This window comes from Trifolium pratense, linkage group LG6 (assembly GCF_020283565.1).
Source record: "Trifolium pratense cultivar HEN17-A07 linkage group LG6, ARS_RC_1.1, whole genome shotgun sequence".
Classification (NCBI taxonomy): domain Eukaryota; kingdom Viridiplantae; phylum Streptophyta; class Magnoliopsida; order Fabales; family Fabaceae; genus Trifolium; species Trifolium pratense.
Window position 1 is genome coordinate 34,771,099 of NC_060064.1, and position 5,322 is coordinate 34,776,420.

The window sequence follows — 5,322 nt, forward strand, 5'->3', positions numbered from 1 at the left end:
CTTTTGCTTCTTTCCGGTACTAGCTGCTGGTCTTTTTGGTGCCATTCCTGAAATTACTTCGAAAAACCACATAAGTCTTTTGCTCAGAAAATTAGATAATTTATATTACAGAGCATGAATTTCAACTTTTGAAAGTTCCTGTCGCAAATTGTTAGCGAAAATTTCTGGTTATGAAGTAACAATTAACACAAGGGTTTTGCAGGATGCACTTTAGCAGACAACAACTATACACACACAGAGAGTTAAATTTAGGGTTTACAATTTCAATCTCTTGAGATTAGTTTGTACCATGTGTGAACTATTTTACAAAATTCAAAACAAATTATTTATTCTCAACTGTTCACAATTTGTCAAAAGGAAGTACAAAAGGAAAAGATTTGAATTTGTGTAACCTGATTCATTGAAGAAACATACATGACTACCCACAATTTTATCAAAAACTTCAAACTATCTATACAATCATGCATCTTTCTACCCACAATATCATGCATCTTTCACTATGAACAAAAATGATAAAAATTGGAAATTGAAGTTAAAATTCTGCATACCTGAGTGATGGAGATGCACAAACTGAAAGTAGAAATGAATGGGGTAGTGGGTGTTGTCTTAGATTTGAATTTTTTGAAGGATGGAGATGGTGGTTTTGAGAATTTTGTGAGAAGAGGGAGTTAGAAAAGTGGAATTAGGGTTGAAAAGGGTGAGATTCGTACTCCCCTCTGATTTTGTGGAAGTGGGGTGTGAGGTGGCCAAAAATGGCCAGCTGTCACTTAATTATAAAACTGCAGATTTCGCACTGTTCGCTTAGCGAATGGATTATTCGCTTAGCGAACACACACAAGAAAAAAATTTCTGCATAATTGGCCTGCTGTGTCTGGCCAACTTGCTTCCTTCACAACAAAAGTGTTCAATGCATGCTAAAACTCAAAAATACTTACAAAATTGGGTTGCCTCCCAACAAGCGCTTGTTTTACGTCATTAGCTCGACGTTCTTCTTGGAGTTTCAAGGATCGGAAAGTGGGATTTTGGTAGTGACACGATCAAATTCACCACCAAAATAGAGCTTCAATCTTTGACCATTCACAGTCCATGTGTCATTGGTAGCTGGATCTTCCAACACAACTGCACCATATGGTTTCACTTCACGGATTTTGAAAGGACCGGACCATTTGGATTTAAGCTTTCCCGGAAATAACTTCAATCTTGAGTTGAAAAGCAAAACCATTTGGCCTGGCCTAAATTCTTTGTTGACAAGCCGTTTATCATGATAGCTTTTGACCTTCTCTTTGTACAGCTTAGAAGATTCATAAGCTTGGCATCTCAATTCATCCAACTGTTGTAGCTGAACTTTTCTTTTCTCTCCGGCTTGGCTTTCATCAAAATTCAAAAATTTCAAAGCCCAATAGGCTTTATGCTCAAGTTCCACCGGAAGATGACATGCCTTACCATATACCATCTGAAAAGGTGTAAGGCCTATTGGTGCTTTGAAAGCTGTCCGATATGCCCATAATGCCGCGTCTAACTTCAATGACCAATCTTTTCTTGATGCGGACACAGTTTTTTCAAGAATTTTCTTTATTTCACGATTCGAAACTTCTGCTTGTCCGTTGGTCTGAGGATGGTATGGTGATGCTACTTTGTGCTTGACTCCATAATGCTCAAGTGCTTTGGCTAGTGGAGAATTGCAAAAATGTGACCCTCCATCACTGATAAGCACACGAGGGGTTCCAAAGCGGGTGAAAATGTTTCTTTTTAGAAATTTTATCACCGTTTTGCTATCAGCTTTTGGTGACGCAATTGCCTCTACCCACTTGGACACATAGTCTACTGCCACAAGAATGTATTCATTTGAAAAAGATGATGGAAAAGGGCCCATGAAATCAATGCCCCAGCAATCAAATATTTCAACAACATGCATGTTTTGAAGTGGCATTTCATTGCGCCTTGAAATTCCACCTATTCTTTGACAGTTATCACATCTCCGAGCATGTTCATAAGTGTCTTTGAACAAACTCGGCCAAAAGAATCCTGACTGCAAAATTTTTGCTGCTGTTCTCTCTCCATTATAATGGCCTCCATATGGTGAGTTATGACAATGCCACATGATGCTTGTGGCTTCCTCTTTTGTAACACATCTCCTCAACAAGTTGTCTGCTCCAATTTTAAACAAATAAGGATCATCCCAAACATATTGATTTGCTTCACGGAGGAACTTTTTCTTTTGGTGCCAATTGAAATCATCCGGTATTAATCCGGATGCTTTGAAATTAGCCATATCAGCAAACCATGGCCTTTCTTGCACCATAAGCAGTTTTTCATCGGGGAATTCTTCAAGAACCTCACGTTCATGTTTGGTCACCTCATTGTTTACAAGTCTTGATAAGTGATCAGCTACCAAGTTTTCTGTTCCCTTTTTATCTTTGATCTCAAGATCAAACTCTTGTAGTAAGAGCATCCACCGAATGAGTCTCGGCTTAGAATCAGCTTTTGTAATCAAATACTTGATAGCTGCATGGTCAGTGTACACAACAATCTTTGAACCAATCAAATAAGAACGAAATTTCTCAAGTGCATACACTATAGCAAGCAATTCTTTCTCGGTTGTTGCATAGTTAACTTGTGCATCATTTAATACTTTGCTTGCATAGTGTATAGCATGAAAAATTTTGTTCTTTCTTTGTCCAAGGACTGCACCAACTGCATAATCACTAGCATCACACATCAATTCAAATTCAAGTTTCCAATCGGGTGCTATGATTATGGGTGCAGTCACCAATCTTTCTTTCAATTTATTAAAAGCAAGTAAACATTCATCATCAATTTTAAAAGACGTACCTTTGTTAAGCAGATTGCTTAATGGTTTGGCAATTTTGGAAAAATCTTTGATGAATCTTCGGTAGAAACCGGCATGACCTAGAAAACTTCTGATTCCTTTGACATTTACCGGAGGAGGGAGCTTTTCAATGACCTCCACCTTTGCTTTATCCACTTCAATACCCTTGGAAGAGATCTTGTGACCAAGAACAATACCTTCGGTCACCATGAAATGACACTTCTCCCAATTAAGAACCAGATTTGTTTCAACACACCGCTTCAGTACGGTGTCCAAATTCTTCAAGCAATGTTGGAATGACGGACCGAACACGGAGAAATCATCCATGAACACTTCGATGCATTTCCCTATCAAGTCAGAAAAAATTGCTTGCATACACCGTTGAAATGTTGCTGGTGCATTGCACAATCCGAAAGGCATTCTTCTATAAGCAAAAACACCGAAAGGACATGTGAAAGCTGTTTTTTCATGATCCTCGGGGTTGACTGAAATCTGATTGTACCCCGAATAACCATCTAAGAAACAATAGAACTTTTGACCAGATAGTCTCTCAAGCATTTGATCCATAAATGGTAATGGAAAATGATCTTTTCTGGTTGCTTTGTTGAGTCTCCGGTAGTCTATACACATCCGCCACCCGGTGACGGTTCTTGATGGAATCAATTCATTTTTGTCATTTGTAATCACTGTCATTCCTCCTTTCTTTGGAACCACCTGGACTGGACTAACCCAAGCACTGTCGGAAATCGGATAAATCATACCAGCTTCAAGTAATTTCACCACTTCTTTTCTTACAACCTCCTTCATTGTTGGATTCAAACGACGTTGGGGCTGTGCAACTGGTTTATAATCATCCTCCATCATGATACTATGCATACAATAAGATGGACTAATACCTTTCAAGTCGGATAATGCCCATCCTATTGCTTCTTTGTTGTTTTTCAGCACTTGAATCAGACTTTCTTCTTCACCTTTTGATAGAGAACTGCTGATTATTACTGGTTTTTGATTGTCATCCCCAAGGAAAACATACTTGAGGTGTGATGGTAATGTTTTCAGCTCAAGTTTTACTTCTACCGGCTTTCCATCCTCCTTCAACTCGTCAATCTCTACTTCAGGTTGAGGTAATTCTTCAAAAGCATCAAGTTGCTTCAAGAAGTCCTCAATCTCTTCTTCTTTCTCGGGGTCAAGTGCTTCGAAAGCAGCTGTCAAGGCCTGTTCAAGAGATGAAGGTCTATGTGCTTGCTTTCTTACATCTAATATGGCTTCTTCAGTTGCATCAAGTTTGAAGCACATATCTTTCTCATGTGGATGCTTCATAGCTTCCCACAAATTAAAACTAACCTCCTCATCTTGAACTCGAACTTTCATCACCCCGTCATCAATATCAATCATCATACGAGCTGTTTTCATGAACGGCCTTCCAAGAATTAACGGAACATCATCATCCTCTTCAATGTCCATCACCACAAAGTCTATAGGGAACATAAACTTATCAACTTTTACAAGAACATCTTCAGCCATTCCCGACGGACGAGTGATGGATTTATCAGCAAGTTGCAATGTCATTCTTGTACGTGTGATGTCAAGACCACCAACCCGTTGGATCACTGATAACGGAATAAGATTTATGCTTGACCCTAAATCAATAAGAGCTTTTCCAACATTCACATTACCAATGGTAACCGGCAACGTGACTCTTCCCGGATCTTTTTCTTTTGTCGGAAGAGTTCGTTGGATAATAGCGCTACAGCTTGCATCAAGTTGAATGACTTCATCATCATTGTACTTCCTCTTTTTGGTAAGGATTTCTTTCATAAATTTTGCATATGTTGGCATCTGCTCTAAGGCTTCGGAGAATGGAATGTTGATTTGCAATCTTTTAAAGATATCCATAAACCTTGCATACTGCCTTTCTTTATCCTTCTTTGATGGAGCATGTGGATATGGCAGATGTTGAGGTAAACTACTCTTTTCTTTTCTCACTTCAACCTCCTTCTCTCCCTTCTCTGCAATTTTTTCATTTTTTTCTGTTTTTTCATTTTTTTCTTTTTCAACTAATTCTTCCTTTTTATTATTTTCTGCTTCATTCTCACTTTCTCCTTCCTCCTCTTCATCTGCTCGTCTCATAACCTCCTCTTTCTTCCTCAAATTATCACCTATTCCCTTGCCAACTTCCTTACCGCTTCTTGTTGTGACAGACTTACATTGTTCTTTTGGATTCGGTTCGGTGTTGGCTGCAAATGATCCTCCTTGATTTTTGTTATTGGCCATTTCTTTTGCTATTTGACCAATCTGAGTCTCAAGATTTCTTAACACCGCATCATTGCCTCTTTGGTAGACTTGAGTTTCTTGCACAAACTGATTTTGTTGTTGATTCATCAAATTTTGTTGTTGATTCTGTTTGGTCTGCATCTCTATGAATGATCTCAAAGCTTCTTCCAAATTTGAATTTTGAGTTTGTTGTATCGGTGGTTGACTGTAGCTTTCAT